Source organism: Schistocerca gregaria, chromosome 3 (assembly GCF_023897955.1).
Source record: "Schistocerca gregaria isolate iqSchGreg1 chromosome 3, iqSchGreg1.2, whole genome shotgun sequence".
Taxonomy (NCBI): Eukaryota; Metazoa; Arthropoda; class Insecta; order Orthoptera; family Acrididae; genus Schistocerca; species Schistocerca gregaria.
Window position 1 is genome coordinate 830,374,997 of NC_064922.1, and position 16,773 is coordinate 830,391,769.

The 16,773-nt window shown below is 41.6% G+C and overlaps 1 protein-coding gene and 1 non-coding gene across 2 annotated transcripts in view; both read right to left on the reverse strand.

Annotated features, from left to right (window-relative positions):
* Nucleotides 1–16,773, reverse strand: part of LOC126354623 (cilia- and flagella-associated protein 45-like) — a 168,917-nt gene that overhangs the window by 80,700 nt on the left and 71,444 nt on the right. The window lies entirely within an intron of this gene.
* On the reverse strand, nucleotides 13,175–13,248 carry Trnat-ugu (transfer RNA threonine (anticodon UGU)). The gene has a single exon. It is a non-coding gene; the product is annotated as a tRNA-Thr (tRNA).

Here is a 16,773-nt window from a genome sequence, read left to right on the forward strand (position 1 = left end):
AGAACAGCAGAGGACCCATGACCAAACCTTGCAGCACCCCATTCTTGATTGTTCCCCAGTTTGAGAAATCCCCAGTTTTTTGCATATTATGTGAACTGTTTATTTCAACTTTCTGCATTCTTCCAGTTACGTATGATTTAAAGCATTTGGGCACTGTCCCATTCATACCACAGTACTTGAGCTTATCTAGAAGTATTCCATGATTTACACAATCAAAAGCCTTTGATAGATCACAAAAAATCCCAATGGGTGACTTCCGGTTACTCAGAGCATTTAATATTTCATTAGTGAAAGTATATATAGCATTTTCTGTTGAAAAACCCTTCTGGAAACCAAACTGACATTTTGTTAAAACTTTATTTTTACAAAGGTATGAAGCTACTCTACAATACATTGCTTTGTCAAGAATTTTGGATAACACAGTCAGAAGAGAGATTGGGGCAGTGGTTGTTGACATCAGACGTATCCCCTTTTTTATGTAGTGGTATAACAATGGGAAAATACCCTGCTTCAGAGAGCTATTACATACGTGGCTAACAATCCCATTTATTTCTTGGGAACAAGCTTTTATTATCCTGCTGGAAACGCCATCAATCCCATGTGAGCTTTTATTCTTGAGAGAGTTTATTATCTTACTAATTTCAGATGGAGAGGTGGGTGGAATTTCAATTGTATCAAATGGTGTGGGTAAGGCCTCTTCCATTAACTGCCTTGCTTCTTCTGATGAACATTTAGATCCTATTTTCACTACAACATTTGAAAAATGATTATTCAAAATGTTTCCGACTTCCGGCTTGTTGTTTATCAAGTTTCCATTCTCTTTGATGATGATGCCGTCATCCTGTACTCTTGGTTGTCCGGTCTCCCTTAGTGTTTCCCTTGAACTTTCAAACTTGTGTAAATCTTAGTGGAGGCTCCTCCTAATGAATTAACATGTGTTTGTTTCTCCACTCAAATTAATGAACTGAGACCTTTGCCATGCAAATTGCATCTCAACTGTGTACAGATCATATATTTCTCTTTATGTTTTTGTCTAATAATATGTAGTGGTTTGTCTATCTTCATAAATAGCCTGTGTTGTCAAAAATTCATCTATTCTCTGTTTTGTTACTTCACTGGACCATGCATTCCTGCCTTCTTCTTCCATTCCCCTTATTTTCCCTCATTCAACAGCTGTGATGCGCACTGCAAAGTTAAACACTTACAGAGCTACCAGCATCAGCTGTGATGCGCACTGCAAAGTTAAACACTTACAGAGCTACCAGCATCAGCTGTGATGCGCACTGCAAAGTTAAACACTTACAGAGCTACCAGCATCACCACGCTACCAAACAATATGTATAAAAGCTGCTCACGTTTTCTCATGTTTGGTTTCTCTCCATTCTCACATCTGCTACAAGGTTCTTTACAGGATTAGTTCACACAGCTCAAAACCAATACAGGAAGAGACAAAAAGAGTCATAACCTAAACCACATGCATACTCTCAAATCAAACTTAATTGCCTGACAGGGGGTTCACTGAACCAGCATCTTTAATAGTGGAACTAATCTACACAAAAAAGTACAGATTAGCATTGACAATTAAAAATTGGGCACACATAATGTATAAACCTTGTGACAAAATAGGGGCAGTACAGATTAGCATTGACAATTAAAAATTGGGCACACATAATGTATAAACCTTGTGACAAAATAGGGGCAGTGACAAAAAATTAACCAGTATACTTCAGTACATATGCCTGCATTGTTGGGGTTATTAAACATCTGATGTGGCAGTATTCAACCTAAATGTAGTCAACAGAAATCTTAAAACTTCCTGGCAGATTATAACACTGTGCCTGATCACAAAATGAACCGAGTACTTCTGCCTTTTGTGAGCAAATGCTCTATACACTGAGTTATCCAGGCATGACACACAACCCATCCTCACACCTTTACTTCCACTAATATCTCTCTCCTAGTTTCCAAAATTCTCAGATGTTCTGCCCATCTTCTCAGGCTACAGGATAGTGCAATTGTAGAGGAATGACTTAGGGAATTGTTTCCAGAATGAATTTCTATTTACACTGGAGAGTGCACTGATTTGAAACTGAGACCTGGAAACCCTGGAAGTGCAAGATATTTACATCATCAAAATGTGATTGAGGAGTTGAGGAGCAGTGGTGCTGCACAGCTCCTGATCACCAAATAATGTACCAACCGCTGTGCACTTCACAGTGGTTTGCACAGTATGTATGTAGAATGTCCTGTGTTAAATTCTTTACCATTCTGGAGTTCATCACGTGAGGAAGGTATTTAAACTACTGGTGATGATCTGTACAGTAGATGGGGACTTAAAGCTTAGTGGCTCTGCCAGTGTTCTTCTCGAAAAGTGTGCTTTAAGCTGGCAACAGGTTGCACCTTGTTCCTCAGTTTCATTCCATACTTATCCATAACAAGAATAGACAAATAATACTACACAGTACAAACATTCACCATGGTCATTCTCATGACACACACACATTTTGGGTTTGGAGAACAATAACACACAACATCAGCAATATCTACTAGAAAATTCAGTATACTACTGGTGTTCAATCTGTGGCTGTCTGTATCCTCCAACAGGCTGGTTGATGGTTGGAAGCTGCCACAACTCTGGAACCTAGAATTGAAAATGCAGCATCCAAAATTCACATACACTTAGTATCTGACACGCCAAAACTTGTCTTCAGTATTTCAACAAATCAAGAAAGAGGGCCATACCAATTTTACCCAAAAATGAACAGCTAGGAATGTATTTCTAGTTGTATACAGGTTCAACAAGATATGGAGAAAGTATGGACTGTGTGCAAAAGAGTGACCTTACTGACCAGATATGCACCCATGATTTCATTTTCTTCTCAAAACCAAACAAATTTTGAAAGAAAGGTAAAAAAAGGAGAAATAAAGACAGAAAACCAAGAGTTTCCATTCATAATGAATCTTTTGTTGTAAAGCAGAGTGGATTCTGATTCTAAGCTTCCTGGCAAACTGAAACTCTGTGTGTGTGTGTGTGTGTGTGTGTGTGTGTGTGTGTGTTTTTCAGGCTGGGACTCAAACTCGGAACCTCACATATTGAGGGCAATGCTATTTTTGATTGAGCTATCCAGGCACAGATCACAACCTGTCCTCATGCCTTTGCTTATTCCAATATGAGAGGTGGTCATAAAGTTTTAATCATCATCTTGCAAAACCTAGGTGAAAGTACTGTTTCTTCACTACATATTCACCATTCCGTGTGACACAATAATCCACATTATGGATGACTTCACAAAGTCGTTAGTTGTAGAAGTCTTCATTTTGGATGTTCATGAAATGTTCCACCACCAAAATCACCCCACTGCCATTCTGGAAATGCCAGCCACTCAATGGTTTCCTCATACGAGGAAAGAGGACGAAGTCACTGGGTGGTATGTCAGGAGAATAAAGAGAGTGAAGTAAGTTGGGTAGCACAAAGAAGCAGCATGTGTGACTGTGTCCTGTGTTGAGTGAACTAGGGGAGTGTTGTGCAGAAAAAACATGCCTTGGAGAACTTCCTCTGATGCTTGTTTTGGCAGCCTCCCATAAACTTGCCAGGAGGTTCAGTATTAAGGTTCTACCACTGTTTGCCCAGTGTCACATTACCTGTTAAGATCACACAATGACAGTCCCACAAACCACTCAGCATAATGTTGCCCAGTGAAGGTCAGATCTTCACCTTTTTCAGTGGTGGTGAATCAACTGCTGATTTGCTTCTTTGTCTCTTGATCATAGTGATGCATCCACAGCGATTAGTGGCTATGGAAGTCACCTGGATTGGTTTTACACAGCTGCAACATTTCTGCTGCTGCCACACTTTGGTGGACTTTTTCAATGGGTTTCAGCAATCACAGAATCCAGCCAGTGGCCTCTGTCATGATCAAAATACCACACAAGATGAAAACTGATTCGTGACTGATATTTCATTTTTTGTATTATCTCCTCCATTGTCATACACCGGTCTTTAAATAACAGGGTATCCACTTCTCTTGAATTCCTCGTTCTGCAGAGAGAAATATCTTTGACTTCATTCTTTGTCATTCCACATGTTTGACCACAATGTAAGCATCTGGATCAGCTAACTACTGTGTCACATCTTAGCACACTGTTGCTGTGCACTTCCACTAACTCAGCACAGATTGTTGATCTCCTTCAAAAGCAGAAAACAAATAACCGCATGATATTCCACTTTACCAATGGGCTGCATCATTTCGTTTTGGCTCCTCTAGTGACATGCTACAATAATGTGGTGTGGGAATTTCAGATGATGATGACAATCTTGGTTTGTAGGGTGCCCAACATTGTGGTCATCAGCGCCCATACAAGTTCCCAATCTTTCCAGTTCAAATCTCACTACTTCCCAAACGATGATGAGATGATGAGGACAACACAAACACCCAGTTCTCGGGTGGAGAAAATCCCCGACCCGGGGATCGAACCCCGGACCCCGTGATCCAGAGGTAACAACGCTAGCCACTAGAGGGAATTTCAGTGTGTAGCAGGACTGTACACATATACCTCCAAACAAACAAAAAAATACTTACTATTGTAGGAAATTTCTTGTAGAATATAAAATCTTTGGGATTAAAGGAGACAACTCACCGAAAAGCAGAAGTGTTGAGTTGTCAACAGGCATGCGCAAAAGAAAGAAAACTTATTAGCTTTCAGGTTTATTCTTTGATGAACTAGAGTAAAACACACACACACACAGGTATAGAAATGCCTATGCCCTTACATGGTGCTCACTAGAAGGGAGAGGGAGGCAGGGAAATGACTGAGGTTGGTGGTTATGGCTCAGCAGAAGACAGCTGGTTTGCTGGCTCGAAAATCGGGAGGGAGGGTTGGCAGGTATACACTCTGCCACAATTGTAGCTGCTGGTGGGAAATGGCACAGCCTGAAGGTGGAATGGGAATGTGAACTGGAAAGGGGTGACAGCACAGAGGAGGGGTAACTTTTGGCTGGAGTGTGGGGGAAGAGTTGGTTACCTGAGATTGAGGCCTGGACAATTACAGAAGTGGATGATATGTTGTAAGGTTGTAAGGATAACTCCCATCTGCATAGATCACAGAAGCTGGTGGTGGAAGGAAGGAAGCAGGTGGCTTGCCATTAAGATTGAGCATGTGGTGCTCAGCTGCACATTGTTCCACCAGGTGGTCAGCTTTGTTCTTGACAACAACTTGGCAGTGGCCATTCATGCTGGTGGACAGCTGGTTGGTAGGCATGCCAATGCAAAATGGTGTGCATTGTTTGCTGCAGAGTTGGTTATGACATGGCTGTCCCTCACCCTGCCTCCCTCTTTCTCCAGCCACCCCACCTGGCACCACCCTACACTCCCACACACCCCCCCCCTCCCCAACCCCACTCACACACACTCCTCAACCAGTCCAGTCCACTATTGCAAAGGAGCACTGGCACTGTCTGTCTAGTTGGCTTCATGTGGGGGCATACGTCAAAGGATAAATCTAAACCTGGCAAGTTTTCTTTCTTGTGTGTGAGCCTATCAACAACTCAATGCTGCTGCTTTTCACTGAGTGGTCTCCTTTAACCCTAAAGCATTTACATAAAAAATTAATTATGTAACTTAGTTTGTTTGAGATGATTATTACATTTTGTGGCAACCCCTTATTCCTCTCTCTCCTACTACCCAAATTCGCAACAGCTCTCTTGCATACCTTGTTGGCATAACTGTCTTGAAAGAAAATACATTATATAGAAAATTGTACAAGGGAGCTCTCCCCATATATTTTTATTTTCAATTTCATTTATGCCTCATGTTACACTTTCTACCTTCTAATACCATGTCACCCTCACAACACCCCCACAACGACCCCATTGAGTTTTATTTACATTCCCTCCGCAAACATGCCTTCGCCCTAGCCAGATTACACTCCCATATTTTATTTTCTCAGGCTTGTCTGACATTTGGCATTACCCCCAAAGGCCTCACACTTAAAGTTCCCATCTCTGGCTGCAACCCTTCTTTCCATCAGTCCCTATACCAGTTCCAAACTGAACAATCAATTGCCCTCACCCACCTAACCCTTCACCTACACATCAACTCAGCCAATGAACACACCCATCAACTCCTATCCTTAATAAAAGTCCTCCATCTTTCCTCTCCCACATCCACACTGGCTGTTCAGAGCATCCTGCTACAGGCCAACCGCAAATTAGAACAGCATGCCACCCTCCACCTCAAAAAACTATCCAATCTCCTGGTTTCCCACCTCCGGAAAGGCAACTCACTCACCCTTCACAACCTTTCCAGCAAACCTCAACCTCCTCTCATTGCACACAAACCCAGTCTCTCCCATCTACTCAATCTCCCACTTCCAGCTCCACTCCCTCCAAAACCTCAAAATTCCAATCAACACAATCTGGAACCACAACACCCTAATTCAGTAGTTAACCCTTCCTCCAAACCTCTCTCCCAATCCGAAACCTCTGTCCTATCCAAAGGCCTCACCTTCAGCCCCACTCCCAGATTCAACCAAACAGCCCTCGTCACTGTCCTACACTCATACTCTCTGCTGGAAATATCACTTTGCCACGAAGAAAAATGATCCTAATCCTACTCCTAATGATCCAACTCCCCAAGACACTATCCAGATTGAACCCTGCCTGGAACAGTTCCGTCCTCCGCCACAGCAGGACCACCTCCTCTTCCTCAAAATCACCCTCTCCAAACCTTCCAGGAATTTCTGACTTCCAGCCTTGCCTCTCAATCCTTCTTTTAAAAAACCTTAATCCTACTCCCAACATCACCACTGCTGAAGCCCAGGCTATCCGTGATCTGAAGGCTGACCGATCCATCGACATTCTTCCGGCGGACAAGGGTTCCACGACCATGGTACTTGATCATCGGGAGTATGTGGCTGAGGGACTGCGTCAGCTTTCAGACAACACCACATACAAAGTTTGCCAAGGTAATCCCATTCCTGATGTCCAGGCGGAGCTTCAAGGAATCCTCAGAGCCTTAGGCCCCTACAAAACCTATCACCTGACTCCATCAACCTCCTGACCGCACCGACACCCCGCACCCCTACCTTCTACCTTCTCCCTAAAATTCACAAACCCAATCATCCCGGCTGCCCCATTGTAGCTGGTTACCAAGCTCCTACAGAATGTATCTCTGCCTACATAGATTAACACCTTCAACCCATTACATGCAGTCTCCCATCCTTCATCAAAGAAACCAACCACTTTCTCAAACGCCTGGAATCCTTACCCAGTCTTACCCCTGGAAACCATCCTTGTAACCATTGATGCCACTTCCTTATACACAAATATTCCGCACGTCCAGGGTCTCGCTGCGATGGAGCACTTCCTTTCACGCCGATCACCTGCCACCCTACCTAAAACCTCTTTCCTCATTACCTTAGCCAGCTTCATCCTGACCCACAACTTCTTCACTTTTGAAGGCCAGACATACCAACAATTCAAGGGAACAGCCATGGGTATCAGGATGGCCCCCTCGTATGCCAACCTATTCATGGGTCACTTAGATGAAGCCTTCTTGGTTACCCAGGTCTGCCAACCTAAAGTTTAGTACAGATTTATTGATGACATCTTCATGATCTGGACTCACAGTGAAGAAGAACTCCAGAATTTCCTCTCCAACCTCAACTCCTTTGGTTCCATCAGATTCACCTGGTCCTACTCCAAATCCCATGCCACTTTCCTTGACGTTGACCTCCATCTGTCCAATGGCCAGCTTCACACGTCCGTCCACATCAAACCTACCAACAAGCAACAGTACCTCCATTTATAACAGCTGCCACCCATTCCACATCAAACGGTCCCTTCCCTGCAGCCTAGGTCTTTGTGGCAAACGAATCTGCTCCAGTCCGGAATCCCTGAACCATTACACCAACAACTTGAAAACAGGTTTCGCATCCCGCAACTACCCTTCTAACCTGGTACAGTAGCAAATAACCAGAGCCACTTCCTCATTCCCTCAAACCCAGAACCTCCCACAGAAGAATCACAAAAGTGCCCCACTTGTGACAGGATACTTTCTGGGACTGGATCAGACTCTGAATGTGGCTCTCCAGCAGGGATACGACTTCCTCAAATCCTGCCCTGAAATGAGATCCATCCTTCATGAAATCCTCCCCACTCCACCAAGAGTGTCTTTCCGCCATCCTCCTAACCTTCGTAACCTCTTAGTTCATCCCTATGAAATCCCCAAACCACCTTCCCTACCCTCTGGCTCCTACCCTTGTAACCGCCCCGATGTAAAACCTGTCCCATGCACCCTCCCACCACCACCTACTCCAGTCCCGTAACCCGGAAGGTGTACACGATCAAAGGCAGAGCCACATATGAAAGCACCCATGTGATTTACCAACTGACCTGCCTACACTGTGAAACTTTCTATGTGGGAATGACCAGCAACAAACTGTCCATTCGCATGAGTGGACACAGGCAGACAGTGTTTGTTGGTAATGAGGATCACCCTGTGGCTAAACATGCCTTGGTTCACGGCCAGCACATTTTGGCACAGTGTTACACCGTCCGGGTTATCTGGATACTTCCCACTAACACCAACCTGTCAGAACTCCGGAGATGGGAACTTGCCCTTCAGTATATCCTCTTTTCTCGTTATCTGCCAGGCCTCAACCTCCGCTAATTTCAAGTTGCCGCCGCTCACACCTAACCTGTCTTTCAACAACATCTTTGCCTCTGTACTTCCGCCTCGACTGACATCTCTGCCCAAACTCTTTGCCTTTACAAATGTCTGCTTGTGTCTGTGTATGTGCGGATGGATATGTGTGTGTGTGCCCGAGTGTATACCTGTCCTTTTTCCCCCTAAGGTAAGTCTTTCCGCTCCCGGGATTGGAATGACTCCTTATCCTCTCCCTTAAAACCCACATCCTTTCGTCTTTCCCTCTCCTTCCCTCTTTCCTGACGAAGCAACCATTGGTAGCGAAAGCTTGAATTTTGTGTGTGTGTTTGTGTTTGTTTGTGTGTCTATCGACCTGCCAGTGCTTTCGTTGGGTAAGTCACATCATCTTTGTTTTTAGATATAAGATAAATATACTGGTATTTGAGATCTGACCACTGACCATATCAAATTGATCAGTTGCTAATTAAGATCTGAGGTACGTGATGAGTGATTTACTAAATGATGGTATAGCTAACATCAGGTCATTATTCCAGGAATGCAAACGGTCACATAGAAATGCACAGACTTTGAAGGACCAGTACACCAAACTGCTTTCCAGATGCAGTCTGAATGATCATCCTGTCATTGTAAATCATGTAACAGAAGAATAATGAACAAACAATGCAACACCCCACATAATGTAGTCAGAAATTATTCACTGTGATCATCAAATGATCGAATTTAGGGATTTCTGAAAAGTAGTGTTCAGCTATTTTCTTTTTGCTCTGTCTTCTTATTGCTCCTTTTCCCACATCAATGTGTTGTTTAGACTCTTTGCACCATGCTCAAAATCATTCCACAAAACAATGTGGTATCATAGGATAAAAATTACACTAGCATGTACACCTGAAGATCAAAGCAATGAGAGATAAAAATAAAACTTGTATAAAAGTAAAACGATGTATGACTAGTTAGTCATGCTCATACAGAAATGTTAATCTCAGCAAAAAGTAATTCTTGAAGTAACACTCAAGTATCTAAATCCTTAGCTTGTGCTCTCATTTAGGTGTTGTCAAGAAAATGTTAACTTGCCGCATAAGCTTCTTCTCCAGCACTTGAGCATCCCGAATGGCATGGCATTTGGTGCTGAGGATAAGCTGATTTGCTTTTTTTACATCATCTTCCAATTCTAGTCTCATTTCTAGTGCCCTCTGAGCTAAATGAGAAGCCCGTCTGCTCTCAGTTCCATCAACCTGTAATTGATGTATTTATTGATAATTACTTATTCAGACTAAATGTAATAAATTCTTAGCACATATGTTTGGTATTCACACAACATTTTAGTTTTATAACATATCCACATTACTTTTAACTCTTCACTGCACATACACATATTCCTTGACTCAATGAGTCGCCAATATTTAGGTCTATTTCTGAATTTTCTTCCTTACCTCTGAATTTTGTGTGCTTTTGGAATAAACTACCTAATTCGAACATGAACCACCTTCTGTATTTCTGCAGGCCCTTCTGTGCTTGTTGCAGTTTCAATAATCAGTTATACTACCTTACACTGATAAGCCAAAACATTATGACCACTGTCCACAACAATGTTTGGATGCTGCCTGGTGGCATTGTGGGCATGTGACACGTTAAAGAAAGTATGCAAGTGGAGCAGACACGGACAGGTATCACCCGAGTGAAAATATGGGCCACAAATGGGGAAATCCATTGAGACAGGCAACTTTGACAAAGGGCTGATTATTATTACACAGAGCCTGTGAATGAGTATCTCGAAAACAGTTGAATGTTCACTTGCTACTGTCATGAGTATCTATGGAGAGATGTACAAGAACAGTGAAACTACCACTAGGCACTAAATGGCTGGACATCCATGACTCTTCACAGAATATGGAGTTTGGAGGCTTGTCTGCTAAGTAAAGTAGGATAGATGGTGATCTGTGGCATACCTGCTGAAAGACCACAATGCTGCTGCATGCACAAGTGTTTCGAAGCAAACGATTCACCCCCCACTGTCGAACATGGAGCTCCACAGCAGACCATCCCTACGTGTTCACAAGTTGACCCCACTACATCATTAATTATGGCTGCACTGGGCTTGGGACCATTGAGCTTCAACCAGCAACCAATGGAAACATGTTGGCTCTTCAGGTGAATCACATTTTTCCTACACTAGGTCGAGGCCATCTCCCAAACGCCTTTACTGAGGTGAACAGCAGCTCGAAACAAGTAGTGCACCACAGACATGCACTGTGGACACAGTATTATGTTATGGGAGAAATTCTCCTGAGGCATTTTGTAGTAATCGACAGCTGCGACAGCTGCGAAACACCTGCATCCCTTATGCTTGATGTCTTCCCTGATGGTAATGTCTTCTTTCAGTGGTATAACTGTCCATGACTTGGAGCCAGGACCATGCTACAGTGGTTCGAGGAGGATTATAGTGAACTCATGTTGATGTCTCAGCAACCAAATTCATCTGATGTAAATCCTATAGAACCTATCTGTGTCACTATCAGGTACCATCACGTACACATGTCAGCAACCCATTATTTACATGAATTACATGACCTGTGCATAGACATCTAATGCCACATACCTCCGCAAACCTACCAACAAACTGTTGGATTCCAATCAGTGACATATTTCATTCCAAAGGCAGACAAACAAGCTATTAATCAGGTGGTCATAATGTTTTGGTTCATCAGTGTACACAATATAATCAAAAAGTCACAAATAGTACACTTGCTACACCATACCAGCACACACACACACACACACACACACACACACACACACACACACACAGAAAGAAAACAGAAGGGAACAGCTCACTCTAAACCTGCATGGACACACACTTTCTACCATATTCAAAATCAGGGTAAGAACATTTGCTGACGTTTCAATATTGCACATTTCATACAATGTAGTCAAAAATCTTTTGACCAGAATCAATTACATACTTGAAAATGTAAATTTAGGTGCTTATGAAACAATCATACAGTGTTCCTTTATCAGTTATGAAAAACTTATTCCTGTGTTCACCTGCACATGGGATTTCCAGAACACTTTATGTAGTTGCACTTAATGCTGCTGTTCTGTGGCTTAGTCTTGTAGTGCAATACAGCTAAGGTAAAACATGTAATTATTCTGTAGAAGTGTACAATAAGAATACGGTGTAAAGTAGAAAGCTGAACATCTTGTAGTAGCCTGCGGATGGACCCAGGGATTCTTTCACTTACGTGTCAATGTGTACACTGATGAGACAGATCATTATGACCACTGCCCACTGCAAGACTGAATGCTGCTCGATGGCATTGCAGGTATATGATGTGAGGAAAATACATAAGTGGAGCAGAATCAAATGGGGAATCATTCTAGCAATGATACGGACTGCAAGTAAGGAAATCCACTTACATAAGTGACTTTGACAGAAGGCAGAGTGTTATGGTCCAGCACCTGGCAAAAAGCATTTCAAAAATGGTAAAGCAGGTTGGCTCTTATTAAGCTACTGTCGTGATCATCTATAGAAAGCAGCTGCAGGATGGTGAGATCACATGCAGGTGATGAGGAGTTGGATGTCCACACTTCATTACACAATGTGGAGGTCCAGCACTTGCCTGCTTTGTAAAGCAGGATATGTGGTAACTTGTGGCAGATATGATGACAGAGTACACTGCTGGTGCAGTCACAACTGTTCCAAAGCACACACTGTTCAGCACAGACTGTTGAAGATGAGGCTGTGCAGCAGAAGACCTACATACATTTGCACATTGTCTCCACAATGTGGTCAGTTATGACTAAACAGGGTATGGGATCATTAAGACCAGACTGTGGATAAATGGAAATGTGTCACCTTGTTGGATGAATCACATTTCTTGTTAGACCAGGTCAATAGTCATATCCAGCAACACCATCAGCCAGATGAATGGCTGTTCAAAACATGCACTGTCTCACTTTTATGATAAAAATGCAGTTAGTTTTTTCCCACTCATCTACATTAATGCTTGCCTTTCCTAACCTTTCCTCTGTACATCCTACTGTCTCATTCTCATCTTTTAGCTGTTGACTGCTAATCTGAGATTTCAAACTCATTTTCATAAAATGTTATTTGAGTTTTGAAACTGTGTCTTGACTAGTTAAAGATTGGGAGTAACTTATATTTCATTTAAGAACCTGGTCTCCTGTTTTCAAATGTTATTTACTCCTTGATCTATTAAGGGATATGATGCAATTATTATATTTGTATTTGAGAGGAATAAAATTTAAATTCTCACCTGGTCATCCAGATTCCCTACATTGCTAAAGGGGAATGCCAAGGTGGTACCTCTCCTAAGGAAACAAATTCAGTCAGTCATTCTCAGTTTATGTATAAAGATTGTAACTGTTCCCGAAAGAACAGATACCATAGATGACCTTCCAGCTTCTCTAGAATAAATGATAATTAACTGAAACCCTCAGCTGCCAAAAGGTGTTGCTGACATACCTCGATGGGGACAGCTGAAAATGTGTGCCCTGACCGGGACTCGAACCCAGGATCTCCTGCTTACATGGCAGATGCTCTATCCATCTGAGCCACCAAGGACACGGATGAATAGCATGACTGCACGGACTTATCCCTTGCATGCTTCCCATGAGACCCACATTCCCAACTGTCCACAATCTACATACATAAGGTTCCTAATAGATATTTGCCCATCCACTCATTACTCGCGCCCACTAAGTTGACGATACCCAAGGTATATCAACAAAACCTGTCTGCAGCTGAGGGTTTCAATTGATTATCATTTATTCTAGAGACGCTGCAGAGTCATCAATGGTATCTGTTCTTTCGAGAACAGTTACTATCTTCATATATAGTTGAAAGGCTACCCAGCAATTGACCTTCGTCTGTGAAAATGTGCACAGGTTGCCCAAACTCTTACGAGAATCTTCACCTTAGTGGACGTGAGTAATGAGTGGATGGGCAAATATCTATTAGGAACATCACTTATGTAGATCGTGGACAGTTGGGAATGTGGGTCTCATGGGAAGGGTGCAAGGGATAAGTCCCTGCAGTCATGCTATTCATCTGTGTCCTTGGTGGCTCAGATGGATAGAGCATCTGCCATGTAAGCAGGAGATCCTGGGTTCGAGTCCTGGTCAGGGCACACATTTTCAGCTGTCCCCATTGAGGTATATCAGCAACACCTGTCAGCAGCTGAGCGTTTCAATTACTTATGTTCTGTAAATCTCATCATTTAGGAGAGCCTTCAGGGATATCAAATGAAAAAAGTTATACATTTTCAGGCACAAGCAACCACTGCTAATTACTACTCAGCTGCTGCTTTCGTCCAACAGTTCAAGCAAAGCATTCATGTATCTTCACACGCACACACCAATAATGGCTGCCTATATTCTGGCAAAGGCAGAATCTATGTAATATAAAGATTAGAATTACAACAATATGAATAGGACAGATTGCTATTCACCACATAGAGAAGGTACTGAGTCACACACAGATACAATGAACAAGACTGCTACACATTTAAGCTTTTGAACAAGAAAGTCCTTCTTCTGAAATAGAAAACACACACACACATTCACACAAGCACAACTCAAGCATACATGGCCACTGTCTCCAGGCATTGGGATCTGACTGCTGCAGCTTCTTGAGACAGGTTTTCTTTAGAGACAACAGGCTGCAATGTATGGAGTAACTTCAGTTGTTCTGTTTCCACAATGCCAGCACACGATGTGCCCCCTTCCCACTCACATGTGCAAGCCAGTGGAGAGTGTGGGATGATGGTCCATGTTTTCAAACACAACAAATCAGAGAGCACCAAAAAAGGGGAGATGTACTGACCATCTTCTTCACATGTGCAGATCCAATCCTGTAAGCAAAACAAACTCAACCAAAATATTGCATTGTTTGTAACTACAATCAGTACTCTTCCAGTTCCAACCAAGATATTATAGACATGCTTTTAACAGTCAACTGAATTCCAAATCAGCAGTGATCTCTCAGCAATGATGTTATATGGAACTTGACTAGGAGGTATATGTCATCACTCGGTACAATCATAAGAATATATTCATTCACTATGCTTGAGGTCCCTATTTACATTGTCACCTGCCATCATAATTAGTGATATGCTGAGATTTGTAATTCCTGACAGCATACAGAAACTTATCATCTGCTACAGACACCTGTCACAGAACAAGTACTGCTCATGATTGTAATTGGACAACCACTGATGTTCAGTGGTGCCCAATAATCAGTGAGGATCTAGGCATACACACACCACAGGACCTGCATGTTGATGTGCCAAATGAAGACGCAACACTTATCCAAATAACAGACATTTCACTTGTTGAAATTCTGTTACACACATTGCTGAGTTTCTGTTGATACACTCAGGGGTAAATCTCCTTTAACTTCTTGTCTCACCAGAGGGCAAAATGAGCTACATTTTATTTATATTAAAGGGCAGAAAAATCATACACCAACAACATTATTAGCAAAGGGTGGCAATGATATTAGATTTTGTCTATGGGACATTTATAAATGGTTCGTTGGTATTCCTTTTAGGTGTCATGGCAGCCAGTCTCACTGCCTATTTGAAACGTGACTAGAATATTGATCTATACATTACTATTGAAATCATTCCACATGTGAATGTTAAGAGCCATGAAAATAAATATATGCAGTCAGGTTTTAAAATATGTGTACAGAAGGTACTGCTTTCACTGTTATGCAGCGATGTCATAATGTTGTTCGTTCACTTTCGTATTCAGTGTTGAAGAAGTAAAGGCAAAGTCTATAATTCTATTAGAGTTTCTCAGTCGAAATGAATCATAGGAATATGCAGTAATTATTATCCCCAGTGAATAAAAGGATTAAGCTGTTTGAAGGTAATGATGAAAATGGCAGAGGTGATGGAAGTAAGGAAAAGAGTGGAAATTTCAGTGCCATCCTTTGGAGAAAAGCAAACCAGATCAGATATCTCCTCAAAAGAAAATCTTTAAACACAAAAAAAGCTCAGCCCATAAAACTGCTTTGAAAATATATCTGCAGCAATTGAAAAATCTTGGGAATCTGTGTTAAAGCACTGGAAAATGACAAGTCAGTAGCAGCCAATGTTTTCAGAACTACAAAGTTGCCAAAAGGACTCAACCATTAAATGATTTTGGGTCAGAAATTATTGTTCAGTAATCAAATAGAGTAGACATGGGTCATACGAATCTTCATTTCGAGTTAGCATGTGTTACCATATCAAGTCATATGACTGAAGAAATGAAAACCAGAGTCATCAAAAATGTAACTGAAGCACATAGCAAAATTTTATTTATACTTGATGAATGTTAACAAAATTGTCTTTACTGATTATTTACATTCATCAATGCTACCTGATATGACAGAAACAACTATTATTTTCCTAGATTTGATTGAAATAGGATGCACAACAGCTGAGTGTATATTCATTGCTGTATTGAAAAATTTAAAGACATCAGGTTTTCACCAAGATTTTTTGAAAGAAAACCTCATTTCTATTGCCACTAAAGACATGGCATTTATGCTGGAAAAAAGGAAGGTGCAGTTGCATTGCTGAAACAAGCTTTTCCACAAATTTTAAGGTGACATTTTGCCAGCTATAAACTAGAGCTATTTGTTGGTGATGTTATAAGAAAAGATTTTCATTCACAAATCAATCACTTTAAATCTTTCCTGGAGTAAACTGCACACCCTCTATAATCAGTTGCCCAAAAATTCCAAAGAACTAAGAAGATAGGCAGAAGAACTTGAATCCCTAGTTCTTAAAATTTGCAGAGTCTTGGGTAATTCGTGGCTTGCCTCTAACTTTAGGAGTGTTTCAACTGCTTGGAAAAATTACAAGGCACTAATTTCAAATTTTGCTAGTGCTAAGAGTGATATGGCTACAGCAACACAGATATTTTGGGTTTTATTTGTGATGCACTACAGGAGTTGTCTGACCCTAGTTTAGAACTGCAGGCTCATGAAATCAGTCTTCATACTGCTACAAATAATAATAATAATAATAATAATAATAATAATAATAAATAAAACACAATTCAGAGTGTTTGAAGAGAGAAAGGCAAATTATAATGA